The sequence below is a fragment of the Rhinatrema bivittatum genome, chromosome 2 (assembly GCF_901001135.1).
Source record: "Rhinatrema bivittatum chromosome 2, aRhiBiv1.1, whole genome shotgun sequence".
NCBI lineage: Eukaryota > Metazoa > Chordata > Amphibia > Gymnophiona > Rhinatrematidae > Rhinatrema > Rhinatrema bivittatum.
The window spans coordinates 265,328,522-265,343,018 of record NC_042616.1 but is presented as its reverse complement, the minus strand read 5'-3'; positions in this window follow the sequence as shown (position 1 = coordinate 265,343,018).

Genomic DNA, 14,497 nt, shown 5'->3' with positions numbered 1-14,497 from the left:
CATTCACTAGCTGGGACATGGGGGAAGTCAGGAGTGAGGGTCAGGCAGCTCCCCCCTGTCTGTGAAGCCAGCCTCTCACTAGTAATGCAGGGAGGGAGCTGTCTCAGACTGGTATCAGGGTTAGGGCACTGTGTGCAGGAAGATCACAACACTCCTGGTATTAATAGGGATAGGGCACTGTAAGAGATGACTGTAGTAGATTGAATAAAGATCTGATGTTTCTGCTCTCCTCACACCAAACAAAAACAACACACAAGCAGAGAAGCCCTTCTTACAATGCTGAGCTAGTGAGTTAAGTAGGAGGAAAAGTAAACATACTGGTGCCAGTGTGGCTACTTAAAAAATACACTTACCAACAATCAATTACATATATTTGAACTGTGTACAGTTCCAGCCAGGACCACCTTTCTAAAATGCACAGTGATTGGCAAATTCAACATGCACTAGCATTTCAGGTGCCTGCTAACAAAAATAATAAACAAACAAGTTCTAGTCACGTGAGTGCTGATCATTACATTACTTTTTTTGTCAAGCTTCCAACTGTTTCCATTTCACATCCCCCCAACCATATTGGTAACATCAATAGATAAGAGCACAGCCAGCCAATAGGAATACATACATACATATTCATTCCTAAGTGACCTTTACTGACCTGGGAAGTGTGAACACTTTGTTTCATTTTCTGTTGGTGTTCGTTAGTTTCCAGTTCCATTTCCCATCCCCCCAACCATCACCTCAGTGGTAACCTTGGTAATATCAATAGATAAGAGGGCAGCCAGCCAATAGGAACACATATTCATTCCTAACTAACCTTCAGTGACCTGGAAAGTGTTTATTTGTATCATTTTCAGTTAGTGCGCACTAAATCGAGTTAGTGCGCACTAACGGGGAGTTAGTGCGCACTAACTCGAGTTAGTGTGCACTAACACGATTTAACGATTTTTAACGATAAATCGTTAGAATTTCTATTGTATCGTGTTCTATAACGATTTAAGACGATATAAACATTATCGGACGATAATTTTAATCGTTGAAAAACGATTCACATCCCTAATTGCTACACATAGAGCTGCATGTGCTTTGTCCACGGATTTTCTCAGAACTCCCGAATGCTTTAGCTGGGAACATTTTGGGGACAACTTTCCTAGCCATTCTCACAGATAAATAGTGATTTACTCTACCAATGTTACCTCTTCAGTTAGGTGAGTTACTGTCTGGAGCCACATCTAGGTGTGTGGGATGGCAAAACCTCTAGAAATTGTTGTAACATTATTTATCCTGTGATTTTCTCACCTGAGTATTCAGCAGGTCTCAGTTAGTGCCAGCATGCATCCTTTGACTGTTGGGCGAGGAGGTGGAAGTCTCATTCTGTATCGTAACATAGTAATGACAGCAGATAAGAGACCAGATGGTCCATCCTGTCTGCCCATCAATTTGCTTAAGGTAGAACCTGCCGCTCTATGCAGGTTACCCCCATGAGTTCTGTTAAGGGTAGTAACTGCCGCTCCGTGCATGTTACCCCCGTGCGTCCTATTAACCATGCATTCCATAAGTTTATCTTATATGACTCTGGGATAATGCCTAAGGAGTCCATTTCCAAAGGGTTTATATCCCTAAATTAGCCCCTTTAAAAATGGACTAGGTCTGAGAACCTAAATTTAAGTGCCTAAAAAAAGTGGGCACCTATGGGAAGGAGTTTGGAGGGGAAGAGAGATTGTTGGGTGCTTAGCACTGATTTTAATCACTACACACCCAATTTAGGAGCTTAAATGTAGGAAAATGAATTGCAGGCCTAAATTTAGGGAATATTTCAGCCACTTAATCACCTATTTTGGATGACAATCCACCTAAATTTAGGAGCCTATAACTTAAGTACTGAGCATTTCATGAAAATTGACCCTCATGTAATCCAAGATCACTCCTATCACTTCTAAATAATCCTTGCATACAAGTCAGACAAATACCCTTAGGAAAAATGAAGTTGTTTACCTGCAACATATGTTCTCTTAAAAAAAAGTAGTTACCCATTCACATATATATGGGAGATATCAACCTGACGTTGACCAAAACACAAGAGTTTCCTAGGTAAATCATAGAGCTCTAGTGAGCATGTACGGCAGTTCCCTTACACCCATGAGTACATAGTGTGCCTGAGTTATGTAATTAAGCTAAAGAATAGTTATGTGTATGAAAAAAAATTCTATTTGATTTGTTTGGTTCAGAATTCATTTAATTCAATTCTGGGTAAGAAAATGTATTCATTTATTGCTTCATTCCTTTTCCATTAAAGTCAATGCATAGGATTTGGGGACCATTTTCTATCCATGTTTAGTGAGACTTGCAGGCAGGCATCAGTAGCAGAAGGAAGAACAGTCCAAGGCACAAAGAGCAGCCCAAGATGCCATGACAGGTCAAAGCAGCCCAAACAGAAGCATCAATACCCAAAGGCACTGTAAGAGAAGCAAAGAGTGGAAAGAACATCCTAAGGCTCCAAAAAAAGTGACAAAGGATACCAATAAAAGTAGCATGAGCAGCCCAAGGCACAAAAGACCAGCAAACAGCATGGTGGCATGAATACCCTGAGGCACCATAAGAAGAGGAAAGCAGCACCGAAAGTGGTAGGAACGGCCCATGGCATCAATAGTGGATCAAAGCTGCATAAACAAGGCATGAATAACTCAAGGCACCAGGGCATGTCACCACTGACGTCCTCTGCCTGTTTTGCCACAATCACCACCCCTGGGCATGACTCCACTGAGATCCTCTGCTTCCTTTGCTCCAAACACCACCACTGAGGCCTAACATATCCTGCATAAGCCTTTCTTGCTTCAACCATGACCACTGTGGCCTGACACTTCTAGCTGCAGCATCCCATGCTCCACCATATCCACTCAGGCCTGACATATCCTGCATTAGCCTGTCTTGCTGCAACCATGACCACTGTGGCCTGACACTTCCATCTGCAGCATCCCATGCTCCATTCTTCTTCTATGGTACTCACTTTCTTACTATCTCTTGCTCTTGCCACAGCTATCCATTCTTTTGCACACATGCTGTACTGCTCCATGAACCGTAACTGGTTTCATGGCCCGCCTGAGGTTTCCACTGCACTGCGCACTTGGGTAACTACCTATCTATAATGTGCATTAGGGATGTGAATCGGTACCGGACTCGTTTCCAGTATCAATTTTGGGTAAAAACCGAAGGAAATCTTCGTTCCCGCGATTCTTACCCGTTTTAATCGGCTGTGTCGTGCCGGAAAAAACAACACCCCAACCCTTTAAATTTAATCCTTTCACATCCCCCACCCTTCCACCCCCCCCCCAAAATTTTTAAAGTACCTGGTGGTCTAGCGGGGGTCCATCCAGTGCTCCTACCATGTGACAGGGGCTGGCCAATGGCACAGATACCCTGTCACATGCTAAGGGCAAAGGGCCATTGGCGCCATTTTGATTAGTGGCAGCCGACAGCCCAATTGTGGGAGATCGCTCCCGGTACCCCGCTGAACCACCAGGTACTTAAAAAATTTTGGGGGGGGGTCGGGAGGGTGGGGATGCGAAAGGATTAAATTTAAAGGGTCGGGGTGGGTTTGGGGTTTATTTTTAAGTGCCCTTTCTTCCTGTCCCCCCCCCCCCCCACCAAAACGATAAGAGAGCCCCACGAAAAATTTCATGGGGTTTTCCTATCGGGTTCGGGGGCCCCCGAATTCTGACAAGTTTGAAAATATCTTCCGATAAATTCAATCGTCAGAAAAACGATTCACATCCCTAATGTGCATGGCTTACTCCATGACACAAATATATCCCACTGGACTGGTGGATCAGCCAGGTGCAGCCATATTTTGACAGGGAGAAGCATCCCCATAGATGGTTGTCTGTATGCTCCAATGGAATGACTGACATCTCTCATGCCACTCTGCCTTAATCCTATGCCCTCATCCTACACCTTCAGTTCCTTGTGCCACTCGGCCTTGCTGCCATGCACATATTTTACACCTTGGGTTTCTTAACTTCTTTCTGCCACTGTACTTTCCTGGCAAACTCCAGCTCTTACACATTGAGGTCTTCTTGCCAATCTGTGGTGCTGCTGAGCACCGCTCCTATGCGTTTGAAATCTTGATACCAATCTTTTTTTATTCTTGGTCCCTTTATCTGTACCTTTATCTGCCATGTTTTCTGATTCATTCCCCCTTCATGGTGCCTTAGGTTCCTGATGCTACTTTTGGTACCACTTTGCCTCTTGTGATGCCATCAAGTGTCCATGACACTATTGCTGGGCTGGCATCCTCTTTTTGCACCTTGGGGTATTCTCCCTCCTCTTCCTTCTTCTTTGCTCCACTCATGTTGCTTTAGAAAACTCTCACTAATCCTGTAAGCCTGGTACCCCTTTGTGGAGATTTAGGCTACTATTTATGCCACATTTGATGCCATTTTGCCACACTCTAAGTACCTTGCAGTTCTTTCCCCCTTCTGATGATTTCTTCTCACAAGTTCCATTAGAATTGATTACAAAAAAAAAAAAAAATCCATATTCTGGAGCCCAGAAAAGACTGCAATACTTCCGCCACAGGTTTTAATGGAAAATGAATAAAATTAATGAAACAAATAAACAATTTTGTTTTCATACTGAAACTAATGAAATAAATATGGGTCCCAACAATCTATAAGAATGGACCAAAACAAATTTTTTCTTCTGCACATCCCTTAATGTATACCAATGTGAACTGAAATATAAATCTCATTGGAAAGCGACTAGACTGTCTGGCAATCTGAAGACGGTGGAGCCAAACAAATGCTGGGCTGCATAGAGAGATGAATAACCAATAAGAAAAAGGAGGTAATAATGCCCTTGTACAGGTCCTTGTGAGGCCTCAGCTGGAGGACTGTATTCAGTTCTGGAGCCCATATCTCAAAATGGATAGAGATAGGATGGAGGTGGTCCAGAGAGGGGTGACAAAAATGGTGTGGGGTCTGTATCAGAAGACTTATGAGGAGATGCTGAAGGATCTAAATATATAAATAAACCCTGGAAGAGAGGAGGTGCAGGGGAGATATGATCTAGACCTTCAGATACCTGAAAGGTTTTAATGATGCACAAATTTTGAAACTTTTCTGTTGGAAATGAAACAGAAGAACCATGGGGTCATGAAATGAAACTCCAGGAGGGATGACTCAGAACCAACATCAGGAAGTATTTCTTCATGGAGAGGGTGGTGGATGCCTGGAATGCCCTTCCGGAGGAGGTGGTGAAGACAGTCAAAGAATTCAAAGGGGCATGGGATAAACATTGTGGATCCCTAAAGGCTGGAGGATGGAGATAAAGAAAGGGGTGAAAGAGGGTAACTTGCTCAGTGTGGTAGTTACTATCCTTAACCAATAAGCCTTCATACTTTTGACACAACTGCAACATTGCTTTCTGCTTTGATGGCAGGGGGGGAAAAGGGGAACTGGATTCAGACAACAACCAATGAGGACCTCAACTTTTACAGTCTGGAGTACTGATAAGCATGAGGGTAACCTACACAGTGCACCAGTTACTATCTTTATCAGAAGGCATGGGGAAAACTACCGTTAAGCAATAAGCCTTGATGCTTTGGACGCAACTGCAACATCATTCTCTGCTTCAACTGCAGGAGAGAAAAAAGAGGACTTGGATTCAGGTGACAGCCAACTTGGACTCTGACTTTTACGGTTTGGGGTACTGATACACAGTCATAAGGGAAAAAGCACAAGACTGTTTCTATGGCAAGTCCAAGAGCAAAGCACGTCAAGCAGCATTGTCTGAATTTTCAAGAAGGCTCCTCACCCAGTAAAAATGTTGCTAGCTGTATTTTTTTTTGTGTTTGACAGTTGCTAGGTTTTGATTGTAAATATTACTACCCTTATCATAAAGCATGTGTGTATGTGTGTATATATATATATATATATATATATGAAACAATAATAAGGAATAAGCTTAGTTAACATTTGGCTTGTCCACTTTTGGTGGGATTTATTTTTACCTCTTTTTGCATTGTGAAAAATAGCGTAGGCAGTAAGGTAAGGTCTAAGTGGCTTTAAAAAGGCAAATGCTGCCACCTCCTGTAGATAAAATGGTGCTGTCTACTTAAAAGTGACTATCAGAAACTGTAGCCGATAGCTTTTACAAAGAAAGATTTTCTGGTTTCCTTCTCATGGCATGTGACAGAGTGTAAAGACTGGGCTTATTTTATACTGGTTTAGTATTTTTCCCATAAGGAAATTAAATTGCCAAAGCATCAAAATTGCTCCTATTGACTAAAATGGGATCTGCACAACTGTGGTAGTGCACTCTCCTAGAGATATTCCTCCCCTTAGCAAGAATAAATGTATTCTGGTTTGAAAGATCTAGAAAATGAATCAAAGGTGTGCACGTGTGTGAGTGAATGGAAAGAATGAGATTAGGTACTGGGGATCTCAGAGAGGGTGGTAGGGATTGTAAAGCTGAGCAGTTGGTGTGAATGGGCAGACAAAATGGGTCAGATGATGTTTTCTGCTGTTATGTTTCTATGAATAATCCTTTGGGGGTTGGTTCATGGGCAGAATGGAGGGTATTAATGAAACATCTATAGCAGCTCTACATCTAGAATGCCCCAAATATCGTTTTCATATCTGCGGTGAATATCTTTTTTTCCCAACCCAGATATCGCCCAAATATTCCCTTTTATTCACAGTTGTTCTTTAATTGAACCCGGATATCCTGAAATATAGGGTTTTCCTTCTAGAATTCAAACACATAAGGGATGAATTAAGCCCCTACAAAATCTTGTAGCTTTAGCAAAGTGTAACTTATTTTGAATCCTTCAGTAGTCCTCCATGCCTTTTCCTTTGCAATAAAAATCAGCAGGTTGCTGTTTAAGGGCCTGATTTACTAAGCATTTTTCTCATAGATATAAAATGGGAGAAAACCTTCAATAAATGATCTTCTAAATTGTCACATAATGTTGGGTTTTGGATTTGGGAACAAAAATGTATTACCTTCAAGAAGTCAATATTCAAAAGCCATTTAGATGGATAACTAAAAAGCTATCTATCTAAATGGCACAATAAGCATATTCAGCCACTTATCCGGATAAGAAGTTATCAGCTATAATGTAGACAGATAAAAAAGGGGCATTTTAGGGGCTTCCGGGGAGGGGTTGAGTAGAGTTATCCACCCAGCTATCGTGGCCGGATATTGCATATATCTGGCTAAATGAGCAGGATAACTTTAGACCTACTGCAGAGCAAGTCTAAAGTTGTCTGGTCTTGTGTGGCCGGATGACTTTACATTTAACTGTCTATATTATTCAAAAGAATATAACTGGTTAAGTTATGTTCCTGTGTAAAAAAAATAAAAAAAAACATTGCAGGCCTACAGGCCGAAACCTGTCTCCTGCTTCCCTCCAACCCAAGTTCCAAAGGCCCTACAGGGCTGCTTTTACCACCCCCACCCCAAAATGACAATTTCACTATTTAAAAAGAATGACTTGGGCAAGGAGGTTCCCCTTTCTCCTGCTTCCCCCCACTGCCCATCCCAACCCTTTCCCTTCTATGCCCTTCTGCCCCCCTGTATCTTAATTTGTAGACGTTCTTGTCCCGGATCGTGGTGGCCTCTCACTGGGATCTGGGAGCGGCACTTCTAACCCTGCTAGGCTACTATGCTGGAGGTGTTGCTAGGCGTACGCTTCCATCTTAGTAGCCTAGCAATGGCAGAAGTGCCAGATCACAGTAGGAGGCCACCACAATCTGGGAGAAGAACGTCTACAAATTAAGGTTCAGGGCATAGAAGGGAAAGGATTGGGATGGGAGGAGTGTCCGGAGATGTTAAAAAAAAAAAAAAAAAAAAAAAAAAAAGGTTGGGGGGAGGGAGGGGAGGGAGAACTCTAGACCCAAATATATATTTTTTTAAATAGTGAAATGGGCCGTTTGGGGAGGGGGTAACAAATTCTTGCCCATAGGGCCTTTGGAACTCACGAGGGAGGGAGGCCAAGGACAGGTTTGGGCTTGAAGGCCCACGATGTGTGTGGGGTTTTTCTTGTGTTTTTTTTTTTTTTAACAGAAACTTAACTGGCTATATTATTTTTTGAATGTAGTCAGTTAAGTGTAAAGTTATCCGGCTAACCATAGCCAAATAACTTTATACATAGCCAGCAATATTCAAAAGAATATACAGTTATGTTTAAAGTTATCCAGCTATGGTTAGTCGGATAACTTTAATTGGGGATATTCAGTAGGATGTTTACCCCACTGAATATCCAAGAGACGTTATCCAGCTAACTTTAGCAGGATAACTTGTCCACTAAACAGCCAACTGAATATAGGCCTCAATAGTTCAATTGCTTAATGTGGATAGATGAATATTTTCATTTGTGAAACTGAAAGATAAACTAATCACTACTTGAGTTCTTTGGATTTAAATGCCATATGGGATCACAAATCTGGGGCTCTTGGGAAACTGTTGGAAAGAAAGGATGACACATGCATATGATTTCAGCTTTTTGTGCATCTTTATTGAAGTTGAATAAGAAATGCTACATGCAACCCATTATTGATAAATGGTTTCACGCGTTGGGAATGAATTTAGCCCTGAACAATGCCAAAATTGGTTTAGGAGAATACCTCAGATTTCAGTTAATGCTACTTTGAGAGAAATGCAATATCAATTTTTACTGAGGTTTGATGATTTCTCACAGAGAAGAGTGTTTCTATCAAAACTTGCCAACACAGATCAATGTATTAAATGTGGGCAGGAGGTTGCTAGTCCTGGGCATATATTTTGTTCTATTATCCAAGTTTTTTGACAAAAGGTTCAGGAGTATCTGGATTTTCTTTTACAGTTTGTCTTACCCTTTTCACCGGAAGCAGTTATTTTTTTATTATCTTTCCCATATACATAAGGAGGGCGATATTCAAAAGCCATTTAGATGGATGCCGTATTTGGCTAAATTCTAGCCGCACCCAAATTATGTGGCTACAACTTAGCTGCATAAGTCAAGGGCATTCCAGGGGCATGTGGGAGGTATTTTAGAGGGGAGCGGAGTTAGCCACATCCATTGAGGGAAGTCCTGTTCTATAAAATCCTTTAAGTCTGTAGCTTTTCATTTTGATGACTTGCTTCTGCCCAAGTTTTTACTCCTCTTGGAAAATTGGACTGGGGGCATGAGAAGGAGAGGGGAGATGGGTGTTCCTAGAGTTCCTTTTGATAGGTTTGTTATATGGTTCTATTGATAACATCGTACTAAGCTTTATCTGTATAACATTTCGTTTGAATAACAATAAAAAGTTTTATATTAAAAAATTCTGAAGTTAAAAGAAGATAAAAACCTGAAAGTCTATCTTTAAGATCTGACACACTGCTGGCTTTGCTCATTGGAAGGGTAATTTTAAAGGTAAAATTACCTGATAGAAAACTGCCCTCTTTAAATGTGACTAAAAGTATGTGGAGGTTGCAAAGCATGCATACTGTTAGCAGTATTAAGAAGAGGTATTCCTGAAAAGCGTGAGAGGAAAAAACAATGCACATACCTTCAACATGTCTTCTTTCTCTCACCCGCATAAATAGCAAGGGCGAAGTCCTGTATCTTTTGGGATATAGGTCACTGATGAGTATAGGTCGCATTAGTGAAAAAATGGCAAAAATCTTGTAAAGTTGATAAGTCGCTGCTTAAAACAGGTGGCACCCTAACCATATGGTTGGGTTGTCGAGCTGGCTTACCTGGTGCCAGGCCAACCACCAGCTTTGGGGGAAAGTAGCACAAGTGAAATGCATCGCTGTCGCTTGCTTGTTGTGGAGGCAGTGCTCACCAGTCACCGCTACTACAACGCGGGGACACGGCTGTGCCTGCAATGCAAGCAGGAGCTGGAGAGATCACATGACCACCTAGACGGGCCCACTTGGGCATGCCTTATCCTCTGATAAGCCAATCTATCCCTGAGTACAGGCATTTTAAATAACATATACAAATTCTTGAAGAAATGTGACAAGCAAATTTTGCAAAAAGTTAGTCTATAGGTCGCTCCTTTGCATAGGTCACACCCACAAAGCTGCATGTAAAAAGCCGCGACCTATAACCGGAAAGATATGGTACATGGACGCTTTTAATGTGCATACCCTGCACTTGCCTATTTTCCAAGAGAAACAATGCAGGTAGTTTCCCTAAAGTACCCGTGTAACTACCTACCACATAATCTGCAGTTACAGCTATTGGACAACTGGCCCCTGAGACCTTTCTTCCATGAAAAGTAGAGATGTGCACAAGAGACTATCCTTCCAGCTGATCCAGATCTCTATCTTTTTTTTTTCTTATTTGTAGCATAACAAAAAATTACCATAGACTGAATATCTCCATGGAAAAGGCCTCAAAGCGCACATGTCTTATTTTGCTACCCCTTGTAGAATTGTGACAAATAGGAATGCATCACATCTGGACTGTACTACAAATCAATAAAATATGCTGAGAAAAAAATCATTAACTGTTGATTAAGAGAGATAAAAATAAGCTAACATATATTTGAAAGCAATCAAAAAAACCCACACGTTGCTCATAACTCCCCTTCCCACACTCACTTGAGTTGTAGCAGCTGTTATTACTCTAGCTCTGTGGAATTATTTTTCCTATTTGTGAAAGATCAGAACTCCCCAGATCCCTAAGGCTAGCCAAGATATTTGATTTAAAACTTTTCTCCCAGTAATTGCTATTGCTGTACGCCAGGCTGAGCTCCAGTTCTGTTGCTTGGAAAAAAATATCTGTATTGTTTTATTTTTCAATTAAATTCTATGAGAATTTACATCAATCAGCAATAGCTCGTCAAAAAATATATGGTTGCAAAAAAGTGGTTCACATCTTCCCAATGATATAAGGCATTTACAGGTGACAAGCAGTGGTGTTCAAACAAGACCTCAGACCCTTCCCCCTTCCAGTTGGGTTTTCAGGATGATGAATATGCATGAGATACATGAATATGCATGAGATACATTTGCATGTGCTGCATCCAATGCATGCAGATACACTGCATCCAATGCATCTAATGCATGCAGATACATCTCCCACTGCATCCAATGCATGCAGATACATCTCCCACTGTGGAAATCATGAAAGCTAGGCCTATCTGTTGCTCTTGTAGCTGAGCCACCCCTGTAGTATTTTTTTATAGCTTCCATTTGCGGCACACAAGAGTTAAGTACTTGCACTGTGTATTGCTGCGTAGGATGAGACCAGGCATATGCTGTATTCTAGGGATAAGCACAGAAAATATGGTTGGGTTCAGTTTGTATTTACAGTTCAGTTTCCTGTTTGTTGGCGTTTGTTTGGTTCAAATCAGAAGCTCATTAATTGCATTATTTTCCTTTAAAGTCAATGGGGGAAGCAATGCATCCTATTTTTGACCATAACTTTGGGGTTTTCAACCGTCATTTTATGAAACTTGCTGGGAAGCATCAGCAGCAAAGGGCAACAGCACACCATGAGTGGAATGAATACCCTATGGCACCAAAAGAGGGGCAAAGGTAATCAAATGTGGCATGAGCATCACAAAATATGGAACGAGGCATATGGCAGCAAGTAAGGTCAAGAAAACCCAAAGGCATAGAGTGAGAAGTATAGCAGCAGGGGCAGCTTAGCCTACATGCCCTGGTGGGCCGGTCAGTCCAGTCACTTGAAACTGGAGTGGCTCGCAGTGGCCCCATGTCTGCAATTAACGCCCAGCCCCACAGCAGCCTGTTCTGGCAGAGCGGGAGCCTCCAGCAAGCTCTATGCTCATTTCCGGTTGGTTTGTTTGTCTTTTGCTTTTCCCATGGCGGCGATTCCAGCAGCCGATGCATCTGCACCTGCTCTGTGGCCTGCATTTTTCTCTGATCTTTTCACCCACGCAGTGTCACTATGCTTTTTGGAACTGCTCTCCCCTTCTCCTCACTACCAAGCAAGGAAGTGCTGCTGTGGTCTTTCCTCACACGACTCCCATCTCTCTGCCATGGGAGACAGCCAGCAGACCCCGCTGCTGCCTCACCATGGCTGAAAGCCTCGCTCATGGCAAAAAATAACCCCACCCCTCCTTGCACCAGGCCTTTCTACCTACCTCTTTCCTCAGCAGGGCCAATAAGCTGGTAGCCCTGCCTGGATACCTCCTGACCACCAATGTAAGTAAAAAAAAGTTTTTTAATATATTCAGAGGATAGGGGAGGAGAGAGAGAATGGGAGTGTGCCCAGGTGTATACATGCACATGTGTGTATGTGTAAGCATATTCAAGGGAATGCATGTGTGTGTTTCAGCATGTTTGAGGGAGCATGTGTGTTTAGGTATCAGTGCAAGGTTGCATGTGTATGTAGGTGTCGAGCACAAGGGAGCATGTGTATGGGTAAGTGTCACTAGGTGCAAGGGAACGTGTATGTGTAGGTATCAGTTGATGCAAGGGAGTGTGTGTGTGTGTGAATAAGTGTCAATGGGCATGAGGAAGTGAGTGTGTAGGTGTCAGTGGGTGCATATGTGTCAGTGTATGCGAGGGAGCATGTGTGTATGTCAGTGGTTGTTAAGGAGCTTGTGTGTATGTATCACTGTCAGTGGGTGCAAGAGAGCAAGTGTGTGTGTGTGTGTATAAATGTGTCAGTGGGTGCGAGGGAGCATGTGTGTGTGAGGGTGTCAGCATGTGTGTGAGGTAAGAGAAAGTTTGTTCATTTCCCTCACCCCCGTTAATCCAGAACAATCTCAGGGTGACTGTAAAATATAGAAAGCGAGGAATTTTTTTATTCTTACTGTTTTTTTAATTATTGGGTGTTATCTGATTTTTCTGTTGCTTTAAAATATTTTATTGTTTTTTGGGAAACTTTTTAAAGTTTTATATGAATTTAATTATTGCATGTTCGGCTGTTTTTGTAATATTTATCTTTTTTATTTGAATGGCTTTACTATTGCTGATCTATATTTCTTGATTTAATTGTTTGATGTTTTATGAGGATTGGTAATGTTTCTTTTTTTCCATTTTTGCACTGTATACAGGATCTAGCTTGTTGCAGTTTCCAATACAGTTTTTGCTGCACGTTTTTATTTATAATTTAGGTCTCTTTATTCTGTATTTGGTGAGGGTCAATCTGTGTTCTGAATGTGTGACAGAGGTGAGGTATTCTGCTGGCATGAAGCTTCTATGTAGGGATCTATAGCAGTTTAGTTTATTCTAATTTCCAAATCGATATTTTAAGGCCTGGTGTAACATTTAAAATGTTGCTTTTTCATAGGTAGAGTTGTCAGAGTTTGAACGTTGGTTATTTTGGTATTGGAATTTTACTATATTTTAATTGTAATTAAGTTTATCCAAGTCTTTCTGAGAACCAAACCCACACCCAATATTTGTTACAATAAGCTTAATGCAATACGAGATCCAAGTGTCTCTTTATTTTTTATTTTGCAGGGTTTCTGGTTTGCACCACAGCAGTATATATAAATATAATATGCATGCTGTTACTGATACTTTTGCCTCATAAGATTGTATTTTGAATGGCCTTTGTAATGTAAAATCTACTGCAAATGCATAGTTTTTAATTGTGTGAGAGGAGGGAGAGGCTGGGGGTGTACAAGGCTGTAAGCTTTACCTAAGACGCATAAAATCCCTTTGCCAGTCCTAGTTTGTCTGGATCCATGTGAGCAAGGAGCAGGATTCTGGAGCTGTGCTGCTTTGGATCCTGAGGCTCTTTCCAGTCTTGGCCAGGGCTTCAATTTTCTTTTTAAGCCCTGGAGGAACAGCATAGATTAGTCTGGTCTTCCCTCCCCTCCTTTAGAGTTAGTAGGCAGTGCAGACCCTGGGGGACCATAAAAGCAGCACTGGACTTAGTGGGGGGAGGGGAGGGTACAGAGAAGTGGAGGCAAGCAGCAGTCAGAAAAAGGTATGGGGTGACTCAAGAGGAAATTCCTGTGCAGTGTTGAGGAGGCTTCTGTAGGCTGGACTTTCCTCCTGAAAGGGTCAGCTGGCTGTAGAACCAGTGAGTCTCCTGGAGTGGGGATGCAAAGAAGGGATGGGGAGAGGGAGAAGGCTCCTGCAAGCTGGGGAAGGGCAGGAAACAAGCAAAAACATTTTAGGTAATGATGTGGCAGTACTGGAGTGGGGTACTCACTGTGTGAGCATGTAAGCAGCAGTGCAATGACGGAATGTGTGGGTGTGTATCAAAGAAAGAGAGAGAGTGTGGGTGTCTTTCTCCTTGGCACAGAAAGACACCCATCCACACACTTTTTCTATGATATACCCATATACAGGCCGATTCAGTAAAAGTCGCGGGAGAGCACCCACTCTCCCGGCGTGCGCACAGGCCACTCCCCTGTGCGCGCGATTCAGTATTTAAATGAGAGCCCATGGTAAAAAGAGGCACTAGGGACACTAGCGCGTCCCTAGCCCCTCTTTTTTGACAGGAGCGGCGGCTGTCAGCGGGTTTGACAGCCAACGCTCAATTTTGCCGGCGTCGCTTCTGAAACCCGCTGACAGCCACGGGTTTGGAAACTGGATACCGGCAAAA